Raw genomic sequence first — 13925 nt, 5'->3', positions numbered from 1 at the left:
ATTTATATAATTAATTAATTAGTCATTAATTTGAACTGCCGAATTGGTTTCGGACTTATAAACGATTAACAATTAAACCAATGTAGTATCATGAATTAAATTGACAAGCAATTTTAATAATTTGATAATTCAAGCATCTTATTAGAAAGATGTTAATGTGCTGAAAAATTGTAAATAAATTTATTGCGGAAAATATTATCTCGGCTGGTCGCGAATCGAATAGTTGAATCTACTGTATTTCGTACGAGCGTTCTAAGCTTTAAACTACCAAGGCCTTAGTAAAATAAGAAGTTTATAAGAATATTATAACTTTTTGCTCTAATAAAAATTCTATATACAGGATATCCTAAAATTCGCCAATCAGAATATCACAAAAAGGAAATTATTATATACAAAGATTATTATTATATAAAAAGATTAAATAGGTTAGTTGTGAATTTTTATTTCAAGCAGTATTAGTGTGATTATTTAAACTTTTATTATATTTCATAAACTTAAAATAAGCATTCACAACTTTTTTCATTTAATTTTTTTAAAACTTTCTTACTGTGTTCGCAAATTTCGAAACAACGTATAGTCGAAGGGTATTATATAGGAGTGTCCCAGACCGGCTGAATATCCCAGACCGGCTGAATATCTCGGAAAGTATGCACTTTTGAGAAAAATGTTTCAGACATCGTTGCATTATATGAAGTAATATATTAGATGTTAGCAATTTGACCTTGGGTATCACCAAGAATCAAGGTTATCGATTTTTTTTAACGGAAGATGGGACACTCTGATGTATATTATAGCAGGTATGTAAATATGAAATTTTTTTATAGAAAATACACGTTTATTGCATGAAAATAATAAAAAATATTTTATTTGAAGTATTGCCCATCGATAGCTATACATTTTTTCCACCTGTTTGACAATTTGTGAATGCCAAGCCAAAAAAATTGTTGCTCTTTTGAGTCAAACCAATCATCTAGCCATTTTCGTATATCTTCGTAAGAAGTGAAGCGCTGCTGAGCAAGTGCGTGTCCCATCGATGCAAATAAGTGGTAATCGGACGGAGCCAAGTCTGGTGACTAAGCCGCATGCGAAAGTATTTCCCAACCAAATGCCTCAATCGTTTCCTTGAACAATTTTGCTGTGTGTGATGGTGCATTATCATGAAGCAAAATCACTTTGTGTTGCCTTTTTTGATATTCCGATCGTTTTTCACACAAATCTTGATTCAAATTGATTATTTGTTATCGATAGCGTTCAGTATTAACGGTTTCGCCAGGTTTTAGCAACTCATAATAGATCACATCTTTCTGATCCCACCAAACACAGAGCATATCTTCCGTCCATAGCGATTTGGCCTTGCAGTCGATGTCGATGGTTCGCCTGGAGTTACCCATGATCTTTTACGCTTAGGATTCTCAAAATATATCCACTTTTCATCGCCAGTCACAATTCGATGGAGAAATGACTTTCTTTATACCTAGCGAGCAGCATTTCGCAAGTGATTTTTCGGTTTTCCTGCTGTCTTTCATTCAGTTCATGTGGAACCCATTTTCCCATCTTCTGAATCTTTCCCATGGATTTCAAACGTATGGAGAAGGCTTCTCGTGTCACATTCAATTGATCCGCGAGTTGTTGAGTTTGAGCGTCATCCTCATCCAACAATGCTTGCATTCGCTGTCTTCAAACTTTTTCGGTGATTTTCCACGTTCTTCGTTTCTCACGTCAAAATCGCCACTTTTGAATTTTTTAAACCACTCAAAGCACTGTGATTTACCGAGAGCATGCTCACCGTAAGCTTCGACAAACATTCGATGCAATTCTGCAGCAGTTTTCTTCAAATGGTAACAGAAAATCAATGCTGTCCGCAAATCGTAGTTTCCAGGCACAAAATTCGACATGTTCAATGCTATTACAAACTATACTGTTGTATGAAACTTATATTGTTATGAGTTGAAAGTCTTTGTCAGAACAAGGAAATGGCGCCGTGACAGCAACTACATTGACAACTATGGCCATCTATTGGTAAATTCCGATTTCATATTTACATACCTGGTAATATATATAATTGTCTTTTTTTAATATATTACATTTATCCTTATGTACTCGTTACTCCTCATATTTTCTTTTTTATAGTTACAATAATATAAATCATGAACCTAATCGTACCCGTGTTGATTGTGGACATGCACATCCCACGCACTAGCAATTTAAAGCGATTACGATAAAATCAACAGGCACTATATTCGCCTTATAATTGCCATTACAATATTGAAATCTTACGATACCAAGTATCAAGCTCCTTGCGAAATCTGATAGCCCATACATATTGTCGATCCAGCCGACAAATGGTTCACTGGCACTAGATAAAACGAATCTTAATTATTCATCTGCGTAGACGCATAAGTATTAAATTTAATTAAATGTACTCGTAGCAAGTATGCACGCACTCCACTTGTTTATATTTATTTTTAATTATGAACTTATAAAATTAATTGAACTTTTACATTATATAGGGTGTGTCCTAAGTACACTAAAAGATTTTAAGAAGTGTTTCCTCACACAAAAAAATTAACCTCTAGAAAGGGAAACCTCTAGACAAAAATTTCATATGTCTTCAAACAGTTTAATTTCAAATGTATATGATATCAAAATAATAAAAAGAAGTTTATTCTTAAAAATTTCGAAAAATCTTTCGGACTATTTCAATGAAACTTTATATGTATTTAAAGGAAGCTGATCTTTTTATACATTTTTTTTTCATTCAATCAAAAACAAACACAAAAATAAAGCGAGTATTCTTTTTTTATGAAAAAAATTGATGCCATTGATTTCTTTATGTTCAAAATTTTTTTATGATAAATAGAATATCAACAGAAAAGCATTGGGGAAATTAGTAGAAAAAATGTCTCTTTAATGTTTTCGATAGTTTGATAGAAAAGTTCTGAGATCTATAATACCAAATAAATTATAATAAGATCATAATCAAATAAAATGATTTTGGAGTCTACAAATTTGAATTTATTTTTTTTCTCGGATTTATTCTGTTGAAAATATGTAAGAGACCTTTTTTTGTTTATTTATTCCAATTACCATAAAAAAATGTTAAACTTAAAAAAATCAGTGGCGTATCAATTTTTTTTCGGAAAAAAACATACTTGCTTATCCTTGAGTTTGGCTTTGATCGAATAAAAAAATAATGTATAGCCTGAAAAGATAAGGCGTCACATACAAAAATTTTTTTAAACAATCTGAATGATTTTTGAAATTTTTGGGAAAAATAGAATTTTTTTCATATTTGATCATGTATCTTTGAAACTAAGCCGTTTCGGACATTCAGTCTGAATTTTATTTAGTCATATAAAATTTTCGTCTTGAATTTGTGTGAGGAATCTTTTCAAATCTTTTAGCATACTTAAGACTTGTATATGTGCCATGATATGTGTTGCAAACTAATCGTGCAAAAGGATGGTAAATAGTTATACTGTATATAACGTACACAGGAATGGAATTTAATAAACCCTTCACTAAAAGAAATCTATTAGTGTTTATAATTAATTATATTGTTACTTATTGCAGGTCGAAATATTCCAGTTGGTAAATCTCCACTTTCGTTTTTGAAGAGTCCTTCTGCAATCGCCTTCGTGAATGTGTATGTATTCGGCCATTGTGAGGAGATTCTGCTCAGAAATCATAAGTTAACTTCCTATATTTATATTACATAATATATTAGATGTACAATTTTGCTTCCGCCGTTTTCCTATAGATGGCTCTAGCGGTAAGTGGTGGTCGAAATAAATAGATCATAGACGTCATACAATAAACTTGGGCATCTGTCAACATAACCCCATAGAAAGTCGATTTGTGTCTGCATCATAAAGTTCTCGATTGAAAATGTCAGTTTACGAGCCAAATTCTCGTCATTTGCGGGAGGTTTTAATTTTTTGCTTCAATATGAAGAAATCTGCGGCTGAGGCTCATCGAATGCTCTCAAATACTTATGGTGAGGCCGCTATTAGTGAAAGAACGTGTCGTGAGTGGTTTCAACGCTTCAAGAACGGTGATTTTGACGTCCAAGGTCATGCTCTGTATTTGGTGGGACCAGCTCGGCGTAGTGTATTATGAACTGTTAAAACCGACTGAAACAATCACAGGCGATCGGTATCGAACGCAATTGATGCGTTTGAGCCGAGCATTGAAAGGCAAACGGCCGCAATACAACGAGAGACAATAAAGTGATTTTGAGCATGACAATGCTCGACCCCATGTTGCGAAAGTGGTCAAGACATACTTGGAAACGTTGAAATGGGAAGTCCTACCCCACCCGTCGTATTCTCCAGACGTTGCTCCCTCTGACTATCACTTGTTTCGATCAATGGCACACGACCTGGCTGACCAGCACTTCCGGTCTTATGAAGAAGTAAAAAATTGGATCGATTCGTGGATAGCCTCAAAAGATGACCAGTTTTTTCGACGCGGGATTCGTACGCTACCCGAAAGATGGGAGAAAGTAGTGGCCAGCGATGGACAATACTTTGAATCATAAATGTATAATCAGTTTTTTACAATAAAGCCTCGAATTTTGGAAAAAACGGCGGAAGCAAAGTTGTACACCTAATATTTAATTATATTTTATTATTTTTGGAATAGAAGATTACTTAGAAATTTTCTCCTCGAATATGTTTTCGGGTAAGTTCCGTGCGAATGTGATAAGATGTTTATGATTAATGAGATACGAATATAATCGTTCTTCGATATGTTTTACATGACAATTTGAGTATATTGTTGACACACATGAATAAATGACTGAAATAAACGTTAAATTTAATTTGTTTCTTTCTTAAAATAAGTAAAAACTTTATGACATATATTAATTATATATTTTTAATAATTTTTACTAATTGTTGCTAAAACATATTATTAGATCAATTTGGCCTTCAAATTTGGCATCTGTTTTGCAAGTTTTAAGACCTCGATCACTGTGCGACTGCACTTGTGTTTGGCGGTAAGTCAGGCTAATATGATGATTTTTAATAATTAATAATTCATGCATTTGGTGAAATAATCAGTCGAATATGTGCTTATTCGATGATCTTTAGAAATTAATATCTCATTAAATATTGCGAAAATTGAAAAGTTGTAAAGGACTTTCCCAAATATTTTGGAACCATCCTACACATATTATATATATAGACCATTTCAATTTATTCAATCGATTTTCTCAAAATCTATAAGTTTAAAGCAAAAATGTCAAAAATTTCAAAATTTTATGATTTCAAAAATTTCGGTAGCAGTGGCATCAATGTTTACTATTGTAGAAATTTTGATCTTTTCATAGAATTGCATATTCACTGCTATATGAAAAATTATAGATACCTAATAATAATCGTTACACATTTTAAGTATAATAGATATTTTAAGTATAAATATTTTAAGTATAATAGAAATATACAAATATAGAAAAAAGAGAGAATTTATTTCTTTATTGATAGTTATAGATAGCACAGAGTTAAAAAAAAATTCAATGATCAGTCATCAATTCTGAATTCATTTTCAGCAAAATGAATTCTTTTTTCGAAAAGTTGTCAAAAAAATTCTTGTCAAAAAATGAACTTTATTATATGTTTTCAAAAGAGATCTTGAAGATAACTATAAGAATATCTAATAAAAAATGAAGAATTCCATTAAAAAAATTTTTAACCTTGACCTGACTTCTTCTCAAGGTCACCAACTTCTTTTCCTTTTGAAATCATAAAATTTTGAAATTTTTGACATTTTTGCTTTAAACTTATAGATTTTGAGAAAATCGATTGAATAAATTGAAATGATCCATATATATAATATGTGTAGGATGATTCCAAAATATTTGGGAAAATCCTTTACAACTTTTCAATTTTCACAATAATTAATAAGATATTAATTTCTAAAGATCACCGAATAAGCACATATTCGGCTGATCATTTCACCAAATGCATGAGTTATTAATTATTAAAAATTATCATATTAGCCTGATTTACCGCCAAACACAAGTGCACAGCGAGATGCACTTGCACAGTGATCGAGGTTACTGAACATCTTATTAATAGTAAAAACAACTTGCCGCGTACGTAACTACCTTGGTCGCTGGGCAGTCATCACACATGACTGCATCTCATGCGCTTGCATTTGGCGATAGGCTACGTTAATATAACGATTTTTAATAATTAATAATTTGTTAACTATTTCAAAAATTGAAAAGTTGTAGAGCACTTTTCAATTCAATTTAGTTCGCTCTATTTGCATAAAATTGTTCTAAATATTCTGAGATACCTTGTATACATGTTATATGTATACGTATATAATACAGACTTTTTTAAATACACGAAGTTTTTACGTTAAAATATAATGTATATAGACGAGTAATAAGTGTAATTTTAATTTCCTTACTTATTAGCACGTTTCTATCACTTTCTGACAATCCCAAATTTTAATCTTTAATATTGGAATCTCCTATGATTGGTATGATTTTTTTGCGAAAATCAGGTACTTCTTTTTTTATTCGGTCATAAAGCTATGGATTATATAGATTTATATAACAATGATTCACAAATATATTATGTTTTGATATAGTTTGTGTTAGATAATGACCGGATTTTCAAGCATTTCATCTAATCGATTTTCGGGGCATTTATCTCTTTGTGAACGTATCATCACATATATCATAGAGATATCAGGACAGCTTCGTAACAGCTTCTCTATCAACATTTTTCCAAGAAAGCCTGTACTTCCTACCAAACAAAATATAAACAAATTAGAAAAATAACATACTAGTGTGATCAGAAAGGGTCCAATAAAACCAAGGCTGTGCGCATTATTTCAAAAAGGTAAGGTGTTACCGTTTCTTGAAAAGGAACAATTCATTGCTTTTTTTATAATGCTAAAGTAAGTTATTAGATTTTAATATTACATTAGCTGATAATATAATATTAAATGTGAAATAAATATTCAAACTTGAAACTCTCTATTAACTATAGTTTATATAGAGCTTTTCTCTCTATTAAATGTACACTCACAGAAATGGTTTCTGGATTCAATGCTATTACTCCTCGATCTATTATAAAATAGGATTGACATAGCGACAATCATATTTATCGTTGAAGAAAGAATATTTTAATTTTAAATAAAAAATTCTTAACTTTAGACTAAAATAACCTTTATCCTATAAATTTTCTCGGAAAGATTAGATTAAAATTTAGAAAAAAAATTTGTAGCAATTTTTAATAATATTCTTGACTTAATATAAAAAACCGATTTAAAGGAAATTTTATTTCATTCTTACGAAAAGAGTTTGTATAACATCAGGATTACGTTTACCTTTATATGAGTATACTTATTTGCGAAATGAGATTTGAGATGGGACATCTCAATATTTTGAAGTATTTTTTGTACGCTCATAAATTTTGGATTCATTATGCAAGAATCAGCATTGATAAACAAGTACTTAAACACACGATAAATTAACATGAAATTAAACATAACTCAATACTATTGCACAACTCACATATTATTGCGTGTAAGTTGTCGCCGCAGTTTCACAAATAAGGCATGACCCTTGTGATCATGCCCATCATGCGTGAACGGAACTTTATGGCGCGCAACGCGAATAGGTGTCGATAATGATGTATTCTAAACGTAAGAATATATAAATTTGAAATTAGATGTGTTACACTGGTCTTAAGATAATAAGTCAATGTTATATAATTCGAGGGAGAAGAAAGGAATTACTGATTCAATTTTAATATTAATTTAATTTTATATTGCATAAAGTTGAGATAAGATTAAATACGTCAAGAATATTTATCGTTTCACTATTAGAAATCCATCAGTTTTATTGATTCTTTATTTTCTTATATAATATTGTTATTTTAATGTATTCATTTTTATAAGAATTTAGATTAAACAGATGATAGATAAAATATTATTTTTAAATATTATTTTTAATGTTCCCTGATAGAAATAAATCAGAAATCTTTATCAATAGACTCATTTCAGTATAATTCATAATGAAATGAATCAATTGATTTCAGCAATTTTCAATGATTTCAGCGATTTATTTCTGTCAAGATCACTGATTTATATTTCAATATTTATTGCTCGTACCGTAAAAATTTACAGTATAATAATATATATGTAATATGAATTATATATTTTTAACATTGGCAGTGCCTATTAGAACACAGTATAAAATATTAAATAAAAATATTTTTTAAGAAATTAAGAATAAATTATAAAATAAGAAAATAATAGAACTAAAGTAACGATAAAAGTAACAACTAAATTCATTACCATTGCTGTAAAAATGTAACGACGTTTCGTTACAGACAGAATAAAGTAACGATCGTGAAAAAAGTAACGAAAATGGTAACAGCGTTACAAGTAAGGCATTACTTCCCAACCCTGAATAAAACGCAAACTACAAATTTATTCACATCCAAATTTGGTCCTCTTCAAAACGATTCCCTATCACTGCAGTATATTTATGACAACGTTACTTCCTTGACGCACATTAATAGATTTCAGATATAACCTTGTGCTATATCGTGCTAAAACGTGCAGTGCTATTCTTTTTTATCACGTTTATTCATTCAAAATGGTATGAGAAAGAGTTCTGCACATCGCTAATTGGCCAATTTAAAATAAAATATTCTTATTGGTAAAGCAGCGAAAAGTTGGTAACTTTTCGCTGCTTTAAAAAACAAAGAGTACGATCAACGCGATGCTGCAAATGCTTTGAAGTGTTTTTTAATTGATCAGTTTGTAAAATTCTTTCTTCTAATTCCAAAGTCCATCAAATGCTTCAAAGCATTTGTAGCGAAATAATATTTTGACAGTCTAGGTAACCTAACTCGGCCGACGTGAACAAGGTATGCGATACCAGACGTCCAAAGTCACGCATATGAATCATTTATCCTCGTTTCGGCAAGTAACAAGAATAAATTATGCATCGTGCGTGAAATGGAATGCACTTTGGACTCTGGTATATTGTGCGCTAATAAAATCCTGCCATGGAATATGATATTCGTTGAATGTTAGGCATAAAATCAAACAATAAGACAAGAAAAAGATATAAATTTTAAAATCTAAAAAATTCAATATATACAAATTCAATACTCTTCAATATTTAAAATAATCTTAAATAATATAACAGTATAAATCAATTGCACAACGCAATTAATATCAGCATACATAATGATATAAATTTCGTGTTATATATTAGTATTATTCGTTTTGTCTCTCGCAAGCTACTCAGGCAAGCTTTGAATCCAGCGTACTTGAAATGTAGGATTCACACTACGTACGATTGATCATATGATACTCATCATTACAATGTAACATCAATGTTATGTAATCCAGAATAATAAAAAATATGCTATGACCCTTAACGGCCAAATTATGATTGAAAATTTCAGAGTACTGATGAAGGTTTAAGATAAAAAAAATTATAATATAAAAGAATGTATTCTTTTTAGATCTCTTACAAGATTTTCTTCTTAATATTAGATTGTCCGGAAAGTTCGTGCCGACTAACCTATATAACTTAATAAATGTATACTAAAATTTAAATTTTCTGCGTTTCAATTTTCCTTCAACATCAACACGAACTTTCCGGACTATCCAATATTAATATTTTATTATTTAATATATAAACAAGAGCTACGAGCCAATATAATATATTTATTAACAATATTAGAAGACAAAATTATAAAAGTAGAAAAAAATAATACAAAATTGAAAACAATATAAAAAAACTTAATAACAAAAATTTACGATGAACATACGTTTCAACCTTACACGAAGTCATTTTCAAATTTCAAGTCAAATTGTTAAGTTCAATGTTATTAAGTTCTATTATCAATTTTATTGTTTTTTCTACTTTTATTTTATAATTTTATCTTCTATATGGTTAATAAGTATATTATATTGTCTGGTAGCTCTTGTTTATATATTGGATTTTGAATCGTTTGAATCGTTTTCTTATAATTTTAATTTTACTAAAATTTTATTTTATTATTACTTTTGGTAAATACCTGTAATAAAGATTGTCTGTCTGGCGTAAAAACTTTGTATTGGTGTTCTGTGTGCTTCAGTTTTCATATTGTATTTTTAGCGAGGTGTGTGGGATTGAGATTAAGACTCCTGAGTACTTCAATTTTAGCCAAATACTCTGCATTGACGACATAGAATCAAATGACGGTCTGGTGGAAGAGATAATAGTGGTGCGTTCGGGGAGATACTATTACAAAAGGTGCTTTTCTATAGAAAGAGAAACATAAAGTGTGTTCTTTTCGGCGCGCCAAGAGCTCCTTCTCACACTAGTCGCTTGTTTCAAGTTTCAAATGAAATGCTTTTTTAGCATTCTCGGCCGCTCGGCGGCTCTCGACATCAAAAAGGAGCAAGGAACATTCTAAATCATGGTTTGATTCATGCTGCTCATGAGTATTATTCGTTTAATATTTGATAAACAGTAAGGATAAAATAATTTTTAAGTATTGTGAACGTGAATCGGACCGCGGTTTAAATAATATATTTTTTGACGAAGAATGAAACGAATACCATCCAACAGCCATCGAATTCATCTGATTTGGCTCCCTGCGATTTTTTTCTGTTCGATCGAGTCAAAAAACCATTACGGGTAACGCGTTTTAACAGCCGAAAGGAGGTAATGGAAAAATCGAAGACGGCTCTGATGACTATATCGACAATAGAGTTCCAGAAATGTTTTGAAAGCTGGATCAAGCGCTGGCATAAGTGCGTTGTAGTCGATGGGGAGTACTTTGAAGGGGACAATATCACTTTTGATGAATAAAACTTGTATTTTGAATTTTCTGAATGAATTCCGGGAACTTTTTGATCAAGGTAGTAAATTATAATAAATTATAGTAATAAAGTGTACTCCTCCCATTAATCCAGAATAGTATAAATTATGTTAAAACGCAATAGTTTAGTTAGTTTGAGATATTTAATTGTTTACGAATTTTTCATGCGCGTTATATACCTCCTTCATAAACTCGAGTAGCAAGAACAGTAAAAGTTGAATTTTATCGGATAAAAATTATAAACTAGCATTTCTCTTCACGAAAATCGTTGAAAGGCAATCAGAAAAGAAATGCGTATGTTTTAAATTCGAGACTTGTGAAGAAAAATATTCGAAAGAAATCGATTAATTGCAATAAATACGTTTTTCGTTTATAAAACGAAAGATAAATGATTATGATGTATGGAAAAAAGTTCGATATGAAAAATATAAGTATTCGAAATACCTATAAAATGAGATGTGTAACATTAAAATCGATCTATTAAGTAGAAAAAAATTAAAAACACCAAAGAAGATCTTTTTTTCAATTATTCTCTGTTCATTGAGATTTAAAGGCAAGCTTTGAAATTCTCGTAAAATATAGCCCTCGTAATGACCAAATCTAGCCCTGAACGAAACTGAAATGTTCATTAATTTATGCAAAAAGCCATTTGTTCACTAAAAATCTGTCTGCAGAAAACTTAATTTCTTCTTCTTTGAACAGTCGCACGATAATTTACAGGGGTGATTTTTCTTCTTCAAGAATTGCACTATCATACTAATAACAAAACGATTTTTATCACATATACTTAATAACAAAACAATTTTTTGCAATAAAACTGTTATAAAACGTCTTTGAAAAGTAGATATTTTTTTATAAAAAAATGAAATAATTCCATTAATATTCTATCAAATAGCCATCCAGCAAACGAGAATGAATTAAAATGAATTGAAATTTTTTCCGAATGCGTATTTTAAATAGTGAATATTTTTTTGGATTTAATTGGATTCAATTTGATTCAATTAGATTCAATTGGATGCAATTTGATTCAATTAGATTCAATTGGATGCAATTGGATTGAAAAACTGCATTTCCTATTCAAAATTTTGAATTGAACAGTATTCACAATTGTGTGTGTTGTGTGTTTGCATAGAAAAAGCTAATATTATTTTTAGATTAAAAGGCCTAGAGATATGCTCCATGCAATTCCTAAATGAATAAAAATGCATTTAGAATTGAAAAGCATTCATTTTAATATTTGTGAATCAATATTTCTGAAAATCTGAATCCATTTCAATTCATTTCTATGCATTCTCGTTTGTTGAGAAGTATGTAATAAATGCTATGTTCGCGATAAAATTGTTAGAGAAATTTTTATAAAGGTGAAAAATTGGACAATAATTGCGTGCTACAAGTATTGTAAGGCCTATTGATATACAATTAGTCTAAGTTAAGTTTTCGGTACATTGAAATGTAAGAAACGCTTTTAGAATTCGACGTACTGAAATAATTTGATTTGTATGTTAATTGATTTGTATGTCAATAATAGTTTATATTACGTGCTTATTGCACGTAATTATTGTCTAATTTCGTTCTCTTACCACATTTCTCTAACAATTTTATCAATGTAATTAAAAAACAATGCGTTCACTAAAGGGTTCACAATATTCATTTTAATTTCATCATTCTAATTTATAATTTAACGAAATTATCATATTCAAAGTATGTGAAAGACAAAGAGATAGGATAGTAGAAGAGAAAAATAAGAAAAACCGTGTTTTTATAAACGTATGAAGGCATACGATAAATCGTAAGAAATCATCCAATTACTGTTGAATTTAAGGAGAATAATTGACTATGATTCCATTTCTTATGACTTGAGACTTAAGGGGATACTAGACTGATAAATTAATCACCCAGTCAGAAATGATAATGAAATCGACATCGAATCGACGTTGTGGTCAAGATCGATATTACAAGTTTTCTTTTCTAATGTGTAAGATGCTTACGTCTTCTAAGTTAATATGAGCATGCAGGAAATTTGATCGATTAATTATCGACATTTTTATTCCGTTTCCTACATGACTATCTGAGCTCAGGGACAAAAACATTAGACTCGATCCCATAAATATAAGATTTATTTTATTTTTGAAAATTTTCAAATTTTAGAATAGATAAAAAATAAACTGGGATTGAAGTTAATCTTATATTAAGTGTAGTAAAAAGAAATCCATTATTTTTACATGAAATTGAATGGAAAAATAATAATGGATTTCTTTTTATTACACCTAATATTTGTGGAATCGGGTCTTAGAAATATAGTATTATATATATAGTATTATATAGTATTATATACACATGCAGTGGTAGACTGCGTTCCAATATATATCATTATATATCATACTAAACATCTGTAATATATATAAAGTACAGCTTTTTAACTAATATTGTAGTTATATCGATACGAAGCCGTAGTATTTTTTTTCTTAATTCGTTCATTTTAGATAGATTAGAATAATATATTATCAATAAATGAATATATTGCACATGATGTAACTCTTTGCTCTGTTTAATAAAAAGAGATAGATACTTATAGTATTTACATTACTAACATGTCAACTTATGTATCCAATATAGAAAATTATATGTATATTATACTATGTGAACACACACACACACACACACACACACACACACACACACACACACACACACACACACACGAAATTATCATATTCAAAGTATGTGAAAGACAAAGAGATAGTAATAGATAGAAGGAAAAAATAAGAAGAAACGTTTTTAAAACGTATGAAGGCATACGACCAATGTGCGCCCCACGCATAACTCCAGATCTACAATACGTGCTTTAAGACTTAGTCGTAGAAAGAAATCGTCCAATTACTGTTGAATTCGAAAAGAATAATTGACTATGATTCGTCCATTTCTTATGGCTTGAGGCTTAAGGGGATACTAGAGTGATGACAGAATTTAATCACCCAGTCAGAAATGATAATGAAATTGACATTGAATTGACGTCATGGGCAAGGTCGATATTACAGATTTTCATTTCTAATGTATAAGATAGTATATATATAT

The 13925-nt window shown here is 30.0% G+C and overlaps 1 pseudogene; it reads right to left on the bottom strand.

Moving 5' to 3' along the window:
• LOC108693247 overlaps positions 1 to 10128 on the bottom strand; it is a 16710-nt pseudogene extending 6582 nt beyond the window's left edge.
• Between the last annotated feature and the right edge of the window lie 3797 nt (positions 10129 to 13925).

The sequence above is a fragment of the Atta colombica genome, unplaced genomic scaffold (genome assembly GCF_001594045.1).
Source record: "Atta colombica isolate Treedump-2 unplaced genomic scaffold, Acol1.0 scaffold109, whole genome shotgun sequence".
Lineage (NCBI taxonomy): Eukaryota > Metazoa > Arthropoda > Insecta > Hymenoptera > Formicidae > Atta > Atta colombica.
The sequence above is the reverse complement of the archived record's forward strand: the minus strand, read 5'-3'. Positions and strand labels throughout refer to the sequence as shown.